This window comes from Hibiscus syriacus, unplaced genomic scaffold (assembly GCF_006381635.1).
Source record: "Hibiscus syriacus cultivar Baekdansim isolate YM2019G1 unplaced genomic scaffold, ASM638163v2 tig00117056_pilon, whole genome shotgun sequence".
In the NCBI taxonomy this organism is placed as follows: domain Eukaryota; kingdom Viridiplantae; phylum Streptophyta; class Magnoliopsida; order Malvales; family Malvaceae; genus Hibiscus; species Hibiscus syriacus.
Window position 1 is genome coordinate 6,705,266 of NW_024063539.1, and position 15,665 is coordinate 6,720,930.

A 15,665-nucleotide genomic window follows, 5' to 3' on the forward strand; every position below is an offset into this window, starting at 1 on the left:
TGTGAAAACATTCATTTACTCCTCTATTTATATGTTAGCAGTAAGAAAAACAGTAAATTTGGTGTTTTATTTCAAGATATAGCTTAGGAGGTGCCTAAAACAGAATTCTCGGTAGAAATTAAAAGCAAAAAACAAATGATATTATTATACCGAACTAAAAAAGCTTACTTGACACATTCCAAAAAAAATGCTTACTTGACTCTATATAAATTTTTTATGTCATTATTCTAATGACCACTCTACAGTTAGTAAAAGAAAAAATATATATAAATTTAATTTTGGGGACAAGAACATGGGAAAATAATATCACAAGGAATACATTGAATCTCTTAACACTTAATTCTATTCAGTGGCATTAAAAATGAAGGTTTGAGAAGCAACGATCTGATTTTGTTGGCCTAAAACGTGGGTATTCAATGACAAGATACTAATTTGTAGAACATTAAGAAATTAAACTTAAAACAAACATTGAGATGAATCTAAAAAATAATTAAAAACCAGTACGAGCAAATAAAAATTAAACTCTTAAAACGAAATGTAGAGGGCTTAAAACGAAATGACTACGGAAATGGCTCTTACAAAAATTAAATTTCAAGTAAAAAGGGAATAAACGTACCTAAATAAGCTGGAGAGTAGAGACCAGAAGTTTGAAAGATCGACGCAGTAACGAGAGGTTTGAAAGAAAAAAATTTATGAATAAACTTATCCATAATATTTGGTTAAATTACAAGTTATATCTTATACAATATTATGATTTATAAATTAGTCTATAAAATTACACCTAAATTCATAATGGTCCGAAATTTAATAGATATTTAGCTGGGCGAGCGGATGCAAAACGTGTAAGGTCTCAAACCCATTACCCGTCCACTACCCGCGACGGGTACCACTTTCTAAATCCACAACCGCCCACTATCCACTAATGTTATACCAATCCCCGCCCTAATTAGAGCGGGTGTGGTACGGAATCCACGAAATTATACCCTTTTGTCATCCCTAATTAGAATCGAGATAAACGGCGTCCGTTTGGACGGTTTATTGGGAAAGGAAGGGGAAAGCTGAGCCGTTAGATTCATTACTGAATTGATGACGTGGAGGCGGGCACGGATAACGGAAACAGCAAGATGAGGTGACGATTAGACCTCCAAATTTTAAAGGGTAAAGTATACCATAAATCACTAAATTATGTCAAATATTCTCTTTTTGATCAGAAAACTTTTAAATATTATATAATGGTCATTAAATTCCCAAATGGTTACAAAATTACTTATACAATTATATATGTTATGAATTTAAACTAGTTTCTTTCATTGGATCAAAGTGAGTTTTAAATGCATTTAAACTTGAATTTTACCATTACATATGTTATGAATTAAAAAATCTAATGTGAAACTATTAAATCTTCGATACTACAATATGAGATTATATTTTTAGAATTTTTTATAAATTATAAATTTAATCCTAATTGTACTTAAAGGGGAAGGAAAATGACTCTAAAAGAAGAAATGAGAGCACTCTTAATAGATTTGAGACTCATAATCTAAGAGAATATGAGAGAATAAAAATAAACAGTTTAACCAACAAGCCAAATATATTTGCTCGGGATTATATTCATAGTTAAAAGAACATTATAATAGTACTAGAAATAGAAGAAATATATAAGAAAAAAGGATAGGACTATCGGTTTATGTCTTGCGGGACCAAACATAGATGGTATAGAAAAAGTCTCAACGATAGTAAGGATAAAATACAAAATTCACTACTCAATTTTAATCTAACTCATGGTTTAGTCCTTAAACTTTATTTTTTTATTTGATCACTCAACTGTGGTGTTGCTCTTGTTTTGGTCACTCAATCATTAAATCACAAACAATGTGAAGACGTGATCTATTTTTTGTTGACGTGGAAACCACATATTGTCCATCTCATGTTTTCTTTTTTCCATTTTATCTTTTTTCCCAATAATTTCATCATCTCTATCGACCACTCATTTCGTTGTCTATCATTCGCATTCTATGTTTCACTTTATTTCATCTCAAATCAACCGTTAATCGAACACCCATTCTTACTGTTACTTCAACCATTATAGCTAAACCATTCATCACATTAGCACATGCAAAAACGAAGATGGTGTCTTGTTAAGCAACCTAACCACATCTTTTTTACATTGGACTACAATGTAATCTGTTGTCTTATTGGCTTGACAATTTATAGATTTTATTCTTAATACATACAACTTTTGCAACAAGAGTTTAATATCAACAACAATCCATTTAATCTTTGATATTGTCTTAAGATTCTTATGGGTAACACACTTTAATATTTCAACAGAGTTAGCTTGAATAAAAAAATAACAAAAAAAAGTTCACTTTTCAATTTTGGTGGATCTTTAGTGACCAGAGCCTTCATTTGAAGATCACAACGGTGGTAAAGCTCCTCTAAGGGCAGGGAGCAATATATCTCCACCCGAGCTCCATCCGATAATAAACGATAGAGATTAAAGAATAAGAAACCGAAGCGTTCAATACTAGATTTGATGAGTTTGAGGTGTTTTCTGGTTAAATGGATACAAAATTCATATTTAGGAGGGATAAATGAGTTTGATAGAAAATTTTACGACTCATTGATCACCAATGATCACGATGGTCGACGATGGTCGAAATGATGGCCAATGCAGGTTGATTGTGGCAAGGGATGGTTAGAATCTAAATTGGTTCGGATAAAGAGAGAAAAAGGAGGAAGAAAAGAAGAAGAAAAAGTTTAAAAAATGACTTTTATATGGATCTAAAGCGATATTGTTTTGATATAAATTTATTTTTTTAGGATCTAAAACAATATTATTTTTGGCGTAAAACACCACATCATTAAACCATTTATGATTTAATGGTGAAGTGGCTAAAAATGTAGTAATATCAAAGTTGAATGTTTAAATTAAAATTTTATAAAATTTAGTAATCAAAATAGGAATGATGTGAAAGTTGAATGATCAAATTTGTAGTTTATCTATATTACTAGCAAATAATAACATATAAAGCCAAGTAGGATTTTTTTAATATCATTTTAGTTTTGTTTTTACATTTGAAGAATTGATTTTGTTAAATTTAAGACAAAACCACATTGATTTCATTTATATATCGTGGTAATCCATTTCATATTAACATATTTTAGAGAAGATTAAAATCTTCTTTTCATATTAACATATTTTAGAGAAGATTATAATCTTCTTACACGTGAAGAAAGAAGAAAAATTGTAGATGTTCATAGAATTGATAGTTACTTCTAGCACTTGGATCCTTCTTTGCATTTAAGCGTCCCTGCAAAACGAGTTAATCTTCTAACGAACGTTGAAGGCTTGGCTTTGATGATTTCCTTCTTCTTAAATTTAAAACCAGAAGTTGGAGGTGTCCCAGAAGTTGTGAAGATGGCTCCATTCATCAGCAAATCTCCTTCTGATGTCCATAACCAATTCTTCCATTCTGATTCTGGCGCATAGTTCCTGTTAGTTATCTGTAGAAATTCAATGAACAAACAGAAATTAGAGGTACAGTCACATATACATTTATGGTAACATCATTGTTTTTTATGCAATTACAGAATTACTTATGTTATCTATCATTTAATTATATTTTCATTACCTCTTTAGCATTGGGGTCATTTGGAGCAATGAACCTATTGCCTTGGCTAACAATGGTAGGATGCGCGCTGCCACCAATGGCATACATTTTCCAGTGAGTGTAGTCATTGTTGACGACATGAAAGAATCCCCATCGACATCTAGGCATTCTTTGTACCAATTCCTTACCAAAATGGTTGAATGCAAGTGTGACTTGCATATATTGATCTTTTTCAAATGATTCGCTTCCGCCCAACAAGATCACCTAAAAGAGAAATACATGATTACTCTACTGAAAATTGGGATATAAAATATGTGCATCTTCAGTATTTTAAAGTGAAACTTACATGGTCATGATGGGTGAAATGACAGTTTGAGATGGTGATGGCGGTGGAACCTTGTATTGCGTCAATGAGTCCATCTTGACACTCAGACATCGAAATATGATCAAGCCAGATATTTGATGATCCAAAGATGGAAATTCCATCTCCATCAGCAACTGTTCGTAAACCGAAATGATCTGTGGAGTCTCTGACTAGGCCCCCTTGACATGTAACAATACGATGAACATGAATGTTGTGGATGATGACATTGTGCACAAATTGAAGTGTAATACCACATCCATATGCTATATGAATATTTGCTCCACGGCCATCAATTGTCATATCACTCTGAACTAATAGCTCTTTTGACAATTTGATGTGCATATCATGAGCAAAATGATCCACAAAGGTCTCATTTGAATCACAGCGTGACGTAAAGTTCCCGGTTTAGGATTTACAAAATCATCATCCGAATTATCCGTCACTAAATAATATTCTCCATTCATTCCACCACGAGCTTTGTAGCCAAAACCAAGCACACATTTTGCCAATCTTTTTCGATTCTTAGCCCAATTCTTCTTGCACCGCCAACATCTATCAATTGGATTGGTTTTCATACACGGACCTTTGTACTTTTTGTGTTTACCTCTTAAGGATCTTCTCGTTTTGTTAGTTATAACACCTTTAAATTCTATGGTTTGATTGGCCTTAGCTTTATCAAGAACCCTGCAACATGTAGTCCGAGATAATATGTAAAAGGAAAAAAAGAAGAAGAGACGAAAGAAAAGGTTATGATAAGATTTACTTGTTGACATGATAATTGAGGTGATTGGTGATATTTTCTGGGCTGGGTTCATAAGCGGCCAACGCAATCTTCCACGCTTCTTCTTCACGTTGCTTCCAAAAATCATCGAATTCAGCAATGTTCGCCCATATTTTGGAATTAGGGTGAAAACAGAAAAGAGGAAAACAAGCCTTAGCTTAGTTTCCTCCATTTTGTTCTCCTACTATATGGTTCTCGATCGTTTTGGGGGTATTTATGGTTGATTCAATTAGTCACGTGTAAAGGCAGGACCTAGTTTATACTAAAAAAAGGGTGACCCAAATATCTATGCTCTAAATATGCCAACTTTCCTTGGCTAAAGCTTTTGGTTACCTATAAATAGACCTTTTGCGAAATGTTCTTAAAGTAAAGTGCATAAATAGCTAACCCTTATCTTTACAAAACTATACACCAAACTTTTTCCCTTCAAAATAAAAATTGGCTTAACCTACGGCTGCATGCATCAAAATATGGTTTAATCACTAAATTAAGAGTCTCAATTGAATTATTGTCACCAACAAAGCAGCGCAGCGCTTAAGATTTTAACCACTTTTCAGGAATAAAATGTAACGATTCTCTAAAATAAAGATTTATTTTCTTTTCTTTTTATAAGGGTAAAAAAACACACAAAGACTTTACATCAGCATGCAGTAACAAAAAAAAAAAAAAACAAAAACAAAGAATAGTCATGAATTATCTCAATATTTAGGCGACTCATTTATAATTGAGATGCAACGATCGAATTATATTATAATAAATCATTACGAATATAAAAATTAATAACTCAATTAATTAATTTATACATGATTTAAACTCGAATACAAAACCTCAAAATGGCATACCTTATCTTGTGTTAATTCAACCAAAATCTCATTACCATAAAATCAATTAAACTTAATTTGATGCTATAATAATTTTGTGCTAAAATAATTTTAAAAATTATAAATTTCAATATATATATATATATATATTAATGCCGCAAAGAAAGTTGTTGGAATTAATATCATTAGAACTTTATAAGAAGATACATAGCTAAATCACTTGGTCAATGGGTGAAATAATTAATGAATAAGTGCTAATGGAGACTTTCCTCCTTCCTTTTTCAATTCCAACTTCTTTGTTTCTCCCTCCACTTTTCCTCGTTGTCCCACAAGATTTCATGAACGTCATTAATATAAATGTGACATTCATGTATCTAATTTCTCATATTGTTTATTTGATTTGTCATAATCATTTACATATATTCCATCCTTCGTCATCAATGGTGTAGATGTCATTGTTACATAAAAACTAAGAGTATGAATGGTAATTATACAAATTATTACATATTTTTCCATTCTTCGAACCAATATTTGACTTAATTTGATTATAAAGGAGATTTTTAACAAGAAATTGAATTTAAAAAAAAACTAAATTAATCCATTAAATGATAAAGAGGCTAATTTGATGCAGTCCTCATATTAGAGGGACCATACATATATTTTCACCTAATATCGTCCTAAATAATTTATGAATAAAAAGTCAACTAGTTTAGATTCCGTTCAATTGCAAGGAAACAAATGTTGGAGTATTAATGATGGAACAATCATTATATAAGGACGTATATAATATGTGAACGTGTTGCAGAAGCAGGACGTGAAGGCTGAAATTTCCCTGGTAAATTATCTACGTTTTCGGTTATACCCAACACCTTTGTTTTTTTCTCTAGTCAATGATGGAACCACCTTTGTTTTTTGGGTCATACTATTCCATAATTATTACACGGAAAATGATTGTAAATAGGTAAACTTATAATTTAAGTTAAAGGAGATAAACTTATAAATTTTAATAGATAAAAATAAATTATTAATTGAAATATAAAAAAATATTTAAAATATATATTAATTTTAAATTTTAGAGGACGATTACTTCTATCCGTCCTCATTCGAACCGTCCTTGATTATATAAGTTATTAATTTTATAAAAATTACATTTTCATTGTAGCATTGGCGAAAATATACCAAATGATGATTATGATATTAGTACACAAGTACGTGCAGCTGCAGAAATCAGACAGTAACACTTTGTACGAATTCCAAGTATGTTATACACTTCCAGCTCTATGAGACATAGTCCAAGAATCTTTGTTTCATTTACCTGATCTATCTTCTATTTCCTTAAAACCTTAACTAAATCAAAGAAGAATGAATAAATAAATAACTTATTCAATATCAATACTTCTTCTTCCTCATCTTCATCTGGTCTGAGAACTTATAACCTGATGAAATCTTGAATCACATGCACACACATATAGACATATTCAAAAGACAAACTTTTAAAATTCAAAAGACAAACTTTTAAAATTTTAGGCAGGAGACAAACTCCTAAAATTTTAGGGAGATTAAGACACATTATTAATAAAATATTTAAAATATACCATAATTTTAAATTTTTAGGAGGACTGCACCTGCTTCCCTCTCGATCCATTGTTCCCAACGTATAGAGGACATATTTTGTTTATATATACATACTTACATATGGAGAATTGCCTGTTTACCTGCAAGAAAAGCTAGCCAATATGTCCCCAATCCTCATACAAAACGAAGACCTTTGCCGGAAGAAATAGCTAGTTCACGAGAGAAGGGCAAGGCAAAGACAAGTTAAAGAAAAAGTGTATGAATTATGCAAATGGGTTTGGAATTTCAACTCTTTCTTTAACTTGCCCTAGCCTTTCCCTTTCTGTGAAACCTTCTATTTGCTTTTTATATGATATTGGTGATTCATGAGTGATGAGAAACCAGCTTCTACACAAATAAGAATGAAGGTAACCAGCAGCATGAACTAGTTTACATGAGAGAATGGCAAGACAAGTTAAAGAAAAAGTATGGGTTTGAGATCTCAACTCTTTCTTTAACTTGCCCTAGCCTTTCCCTGCAACTGCGAGCTAATGAAGAAACTTAATCGAGAAAGTATTTCAGAGGGAATGGCAAAGACAAGTTAAGGGAAAAACAAAAGGTTGTCTTGTCTCCCCTTTCAATAGGATAAAGCTTCAACTTTGGCCTTAACTTGTCATTGCCTTCCTCTCAAACCCTTCTGCTTGATTATTGTATATATATATATATATATCATTGGATTTGCTACACTAGGCAAAACCTCTACCTTTTGTTGTATGCTCTTCTTTACTTCGTGTGCCATGTTATATATAGTAATACGTGACTCGGGAGGAACCAACTTTTACACAAATCAACGGAAATTTACCCTATAGTTTCCAGGAAGGAAATATTATAACTAGAAGCTTTGAAATTCTAAAAAAATGTTAAAATATGTATAAGAAACCTGTGGGAAATAATGATGAAGCTTCATCTGTTACAATCAAAAGCAAGAAATAACTAGCCACAAGTTATCAACCCTTTCAGAAAATTATAGGAAAATCACAATGTTTTTCCTTTTTAAAACTATGGGAGATGATCATATGAGAATAAGTCGATTAATTTTCAAATGGGAGCGGCTGTTTGGACAAATTAATTAAATTTTAATACTTTAATGATATTTTTTTAAGAAAATGCATATTTCAATGGTATATTATGATGAATTCCACAAAGGAAAATGTAAACAAGTTGCTGAGAAGATACATCGTAACCACGGGGTCAATGAGTGAGTAAATTATAGCAAATGTTTAATGGATCTTTCCTTCCTTTTTAATTTCGTTTTCTTTTGTTTTTTTTCCTTCCTTCTTTTTAATTGACTTGTTCTTACAGAGTAAAGTATAAACAAGAATTATGGCCTATCGTTTACACTGAGTTTGAGCTACGTATGTAGTGTTAGTTGAGATTCTCGGAATGAACCGTGTCCCATCCCTACCGTCAGTGATGGATCAAGCGGGGTAGATGGAGATAATCATTCACTTAAAAATTTTTAAATTCTAATATATTTTTAAATTTTTTCTATGTATTTTTTGTAGTAATATATTTTTATTGTTTAAAATATTATAAATTCGTTTCTCTCTAACTTAAAATTCTAGATCCGTTACTACGCCATGTGAATGTTTTTTATTATCCTAAGATTCGTCGAATCCGTGTTCTCCGTTGTTAATTTCCTCCGATGTCAACCCCACCCAGTAGCCATGTGAATCTCTTTTTGTATATTTTTCCAGTTTCATGGGATAGGGCACTAGTCTGCCTCTTTCTATTATTAAAGGATTTTTAAGCATACTCTTTCAATCTAAACCTTGTACTAAATTTTAAAAAAACACTACAAGTTTACCTTATATTTTATAACGTAAGAACAAGTCAATTCAATGGTAGACTTTCACAAAGAGACACAATATTTTATGTTAGAGATAAATTTATAAAATTTTGAGAAAGATAAATTTAAAAAAATTTATAGGACGAAAATAGATTATCAACTAAAAATAATATATATATATGAGAATATAAAATTTTCAAAGAGAGATTGCCCATCGTCTCCTCTCTCTTTTATCCATCCATACTTTTGCATATAGTTTATTGAAGAAAAAAAGGAGAGGAAAAAATTAGGTTTCTACATACACATACCATAAACCTTTTGGGACATTAAACACATTAATTGTTAAAATTAAAATTAAAATTATTTTTATAGGGATAGAATCCACTTATATCTAGTGTAAAATTTTTAGTTTTAAACATCGTTGGATGAGGGAAAATCAAAGGCTGATATTAATTCATTATTTTTTTTAGTGAATATCATCACATTTCCTACTGTTAATCTCAGCATTTGATTTCTCTCATCCGACAATTTTAAAAAGATGTAAAACTAAAAAGTTTTACACTATATAATTAAATCCTACCCCATTTTTATATTTCACTTATAAATAAAATAAATTAATTAAAAGTTTATTTATTTATTTTTATAAAATTAATAATAATTTTTTCTAAAAATTAACCTCAAGTCATATTAATCAGGTCATACTCATAGGATCATCTCAACGAGACATATTAATGGAAATGTTGTTTGCGTTGTAATTTATTTTGCAAATTAATTAATCAGCTCATCCTCATAGGAGCATCTCCCATAATTTAAAAAAGGAAAAACATTGTATTTTCTCTTGCTTATGATTGTAACAGATGAAACTTCCATCACTGTTTCCCGCAGGTTTCTTATACATATACATCATTTTTATAGTTTTTTTTAAAGAGAAAAATCGCCTCAGTGACCAAAATTCTCATATAATATACGATTTTAATCAACTTTTTTCGGATTTGCCAAAATGACCAACAAAATCGCAATGCGATCGCTAATTCGCAACGCGTTCTCCATTATCGCAAATTCGCGTTGCATTTCGCGTTGCGATAGTTGAAAATCACATTGCGATGGTCTACAGTGTCGTTGCGATTTTCCCAATTCGTAATGTGAATAAGTAAATCGCAACGCGAATTGGGAAAATCGCAATGCGATACTGACTATCGCAATGCGATACTTACTATCGCAATGCGATAATACAAAATCGCAACGAGATACTGACTTTCGCAACGCGATTCTGACTTTCGCAACGCGATAATACATAATCGCAATGCGATTTTCAAAGCGCCATTAGTATCCTGGCCAAGTATTTTATTTTTAAATTCCAAACACGAATATTAATATATTGGAACACTGAACCGTCCACAGTATATCCCGTAATCGCAACTCATAACCTAAAACCTAAAATCACAACTCAGTCTCATCTCCATCTCTCTCACTCTCTCACCCATCTCCGACGAAATCCGTTCCCATCTCCGGCGAAATCCGTCTATCTCCATCTCTCAGAGCCACCCTCACAATCAGAAATGGAAAATCAACCAAATCAACCAACGAGGGTTAGTTTTTTTAATTATTTTCTTTTTGAAATTTTTGCATTATTATTAGGTTTTTCATATTGAAATTGATGATAAGTTTACTGGTAATTTCAATAATAGATTAACCATTTCACTTAGATTGCTTATTAAATCAACCGAGAATCGCAACGCGAAATGAAAATCGCAACGCGATTTTAGTTTCGCGTTGCGATTCTCTCGTTGCGATAGTCAAATTCGCGTTGCGATAGTCATTTTCGTGTTGCAATTTTCATTTTCAGAAACTATTCTTCTTCTGCAAATTGAAACTTGAATGAATTGCATTACTTCAACCAAAAAACAAAGACAAATAAGAAATTCACAGTGTTGCAAATTTAAGTTTGAAGAATAAACTACTACTCTTTATGTTTATTATTGTTTTTGGTATATCTTCACAGTGTAGTTTTTGGTATATCTAACTTAGTATGTTTATTGTTTTTTTAGAACTTTTATTCGGCTCAATTAACCTTAAGAAATAAAGTCAGCCTGGCCAAAACAATTGCGTCGAAGCTTTCTCCTGCACAAAGAAAAATGTTTGAGGATACTTGCTTCGGGCCATGGCTGAAAGTACAACATCCCGGTGGAGATGCGATGTTGACACACCTATTTCTTCAAACCATGACTAGGGATCTACCAGATACTATACAACGTCGTGATGAAGAGATATGGTTTGATTTTCCACCGGCGTATACGTGTTTTGGGCGGGATGAGTTTTGCTTAATCACCGGTCTACGCTTCGGACACGATGATGTAGGTCGGTACACTAGACACATTACCCGCCCATCATGGTTATCCCGGGTTTTTCCTGAGCTGGAGAGGCCGAATCTACACGTGGAAGACCTGACGATATTATTGAATAAGAAAGATGGTTTTACTCGGATGGATGACGTCGACGTTGTCCGAGTATGCCTTCTAATTCTTTTGCATGCCGGCTTTTTAGGCAGAGAGGCCAGACAACCTATTCCAAATGATCTAATCAAATTGGTAAAAGACCTAAATGCGTGGAACCTATTTCCGTGGGGCTCGTATTTATGGAAAGCTACATGGAATAAGTTATCGTCTGCCTTGGATGATCGAAAAAGTTTGCATGGCGATGGTTCCAAATACACTTTGACAGGCTTTATTTGGGCCTTTAAGGTAAGAATTTTTATATAATGTTTCCAAAATTATAAGTAATTATTTAACAATTACTAATGTTTGTTATTATATTGTTTGTAGATTTGGATATTTGAGGCCTTTCCTGCCATTAAGACATATGCAATAAAAACTTCAAATAATATTCCCAGGGATATTTCCTGGAAGAGGAAACGGACCTTGCAATGGGAAGATTTACTACGGTATACGACAATAAATAATGTAAGTTAACATTAATACTACCATATGTTTATAAACAAGTTATTACTAGTACACATTTAACTTTGTTTGAGCTTTTATATTGTTAGGAGGCCAACACTCCTCTACAGAGGCTGACACCCACGGAAGCTGAGCTTGCCACTGATTGGTGGCAAGCTAGTAAGCGTTTTTTTGATGGAACGGTTGATGAGCAGCCTCCACTTCGGGAGCCATCACCTCGCCCAGAGCTATCACCTCACCCAGAGCCATCATCTGATCGACCCGGCTATACACCTCCACAACGACAGCCATCACATATTCTGTCACATCATCGAGCCTCTTCTCCACCATCGCCGCAAGATAGGCGACCGGCAAAGATGCCACGACGTTTATCTCCCTGTTCTCCACCTCCACCTCAACGGGATGAGTTAGGGAAGTTACGTGATGAGGTCAATGCCTTGCGTGAGGAGGTCGGTACTTTACGCAAAGACGATGGTGCATGGCGTGTTGAGGTGTCTACATTACGCGGTGAGGTAGGCGCTCTACGTGAGATGGTAGCATCGTTGCAGAATGAGGTTCATACTCTACGCAACGAGGTAAGTTTAAGATTTTTCATACTCGTAATTCATTCGGTTGCTGCCAATACTACTAAACTGTTTTTGTTAGTATTTGTTTTTGGTTTTGTTTTTGTCTTTTGGTTGAAGTAATGCAATCCATTCAAGTTTCAATTTGCAGAAGAAGAATAGTTTACTTTCGCAACACGAAAATGACTATCGCAACGCGGAAATGGCTATCGCAATGCGAAATGAAAATCGCAACGACAAAATCGCAATGCGAAATGAAATCGCAACGACAAAATCGCAACGCGAAATGAAAATCGCAATGCGATTTGTGTTTCGCGTTGCGATTTCATTTCGCATTGCGATTTTCATTTCGCATTGCGATAGCCATTTCCGCGTTGCGATAGTCATTTTCGCGTTGCGATTTTAAGTTTCGTGTTGCGAAAGTAAACTATTCTTCTTCTGGAATGTTTATATATGTTGTCCTTTTAAATGTTTATATAAGTGCTTACTTCTGGAATGTTATCTGAGCATTTTGTGAACTATGATAGAATAATGACTTGGGTAAATACAATGCTAGTTTGAAACATATTTGTTTTTGTTTAATATCATGTCTATTTATTTACTGATTTATGTATTAATTTTTTTTAGCGGCCCGATAAGGTGGATGCTTTACGTCGGGTTTTCCTTGCACGACGGAGTTCACGCATCAGACGGCGTGGACGTGCTATTACGTCTCCGTTCACCCCAATGGTGCGAAGACTCCGCAAGAAGAAGCCCGACTCACTGGTCATCCCTCAAGAGTCCCCTCCAATTGTTCAAGAGGCCCCTATCCTCCCTCAAGATTCCCCTCCCACCGTTCAAGAGGCCACTGTCATCGTTGAAGAGGTCCCTCCCACCATTCCGGAGCCCGATTCACATGGGGTAATATATCGAAGTATTAAGAAACCCCCACCGGTTCCGGACATGATGGATGAGAGTTGGCTCTCGTATGAGTTACCGGCTAGTACCCTTCCGGTATCTGAAGTGGAGAGGATACAACTACCGGAAACAATTATGGATAATACCCTTTGGGCTAAGACCACAGTTGATTTTTATCTACATGAGCGGAGCCAAGGGTGTTACACTGACATCAGCAAACTCAACGATGAAATGTTTTTGTTGCTTGATCGGTCTTGGTGAGGTGTGCTATTAGGGGTTGAAGACAGTGGCTATTTGGATGGGGAGGTAAGTCTTATATTTGTCTTATATATGATTTTGATTAATTTGTTTAAAAATTAATGTAATTCACTAATATATGTATTTTTTTGTAAAACAGCATATCGATGTGTGGGTGTCACGTCTACTAATAATAAGGAAGCTTAGGAAAAATAAAAAAAATCCGCTATATACAATAATGCCGGCGGCTTTTCACGCAGTTCACTTGAAGAATCAACGAGATGAATCATTTTCGTTGGGCAATGGACAAGCTAAACTTTATCCTGCATGGTGGGAGGTCGATAAGGTTAGTGTTTATTTTTTAAATTTTTTAAAGGTGTTCATAAATAAGTGCGCAAATAAATGAATTATTACTTATGATTGCAGGTGTTTATCCCTGTTTTGGAACGTCGTCACTGGCTTCTCGTCCAACTTCAGCTCCCATCCCTGAAGATAATAGTGTATGACAGCATGATCAATTACATATCACTGTCTGATTTGAGAGATATTTTCAAGGGATGGAGCTCTCATTTGGCTAAATTCTTGGATGGGATTAATTATTGGACTCATTCTGGACACAAGAAGCCAAAGAAGTTCAATGTCACAGTTGTCAGAGACGAGACCGCGCCACAGCAATCGCCGGGAGCCAGAGGGGATTGTGGTCCTCTCGTATGCCTTTGCTTGGCACGTTTGACGACGGGAAGCACAGAGTTTTTACCTCCCACCGATAGAGATAGAGCTGCAGTAGGCTTGTGGTTTCGGCATTATATGGCTAGAGCAATATATTCGAGACGCTGCCTACCTGCATCCGCGTTATGAAAGTGTCCATTGTTAATTGGTAAGTCAAATGCAAGTTTTGTTAACATATATACTCCTTTTGGTTTGAAAATGTTTAGTTAAGTACCTAGAATTCAATAATTTGTTGTTTGTAGGTTTTAGATGTGTAGGAAGTCTTGTTTGAGCAAATGTTTGGTTTCTGCAGGTTAATCCTTAAGTGAGCTGCGTGAAATGGATGTACGGGGTCACAAAGTTGTTGATTCATTGATTCAATAATTGATGAAGAAATAAGAATTATTATTATTATTTTATTGTTTAATTGATTTGTAAAAGATGATTTGTAAATGTTGATTTGTTTAATTGATGTGTATATAATTCTTATTTGTGTTGAAATGTAATAGTTGATTTGTTGATTTTTAATCTGCATTATGTTGAAGGCAAAACAGACTATCGCAACACAAAACTGACTATCGCAACGAGAGAATCGCAATGCGAAATGAAAATCGCAATGCGAAATGAAAATCGCAACGAGAAAATCGCAATGCGATTTTCATTTCGCATTGCGATTTTGTCGTTGCGATAGCCATTTCGCGTTGCGATAGCCATTTTCGCGTTACGATAGTCAAATGAATGTCTAATAAGTGATAACAACTGAACATATCATATCAATGTTCAAACATAAGTTACTAATACATGCCTAACTGAAAATGTTAAAAGTGCACACATAAAATACACATAATGCAAGTTTTGTTAACATATATACTCCTTTTGGTTTGAAAATGTTTGGTTAAGTACCTAGAATTCAATAATTGTTAAAAGTTTATGCATGTTAATCCTTAAGTGAGCTGCGTGAAATGGATGTACGGGTGCAAAAATGATTCGTGAAATGCAGTTTTCTTATTATTATTTTTTGATTGTTTAATTGATTTGTAAAAAATGATTTGTAAATGTTCATTTGTTTAATTGATGTGTACATAATTCTTATTTGTGCTTGTTTAATTGCTTGAAATGTAATAGTTGATTTGTTGATTTTCAATCTGTATTATGTTGAAGGCAAAACAGACTGTCGCAACACGAAACTGACTATCGCAACGAGAGAATCGCAATGCGAAAATAAAATCGCAACGATAGAATCGCAATGCGAAATGAAAATCGCAACGCGAAACTAAAATCGCGTTGCGATTTTAATTTTCGCTTTGCGATTCCCTCGTT

At 33.8% G+C, this 15,665-nt stretch overlaps 1 pseudogene; it reads right to left on the bottom strand.

Annotated features, from left to right (window-relative positions):
* Window positions 1–3,209: 3,209 nt before the first annotated feature.
* Window positions 3,210–4,931, bottom strand: LOC120197897 (annotated as a pseudogene).
* Between the last annotated feature and the right edge of the window lie 10,734 nt (window positions 4,932–15,665).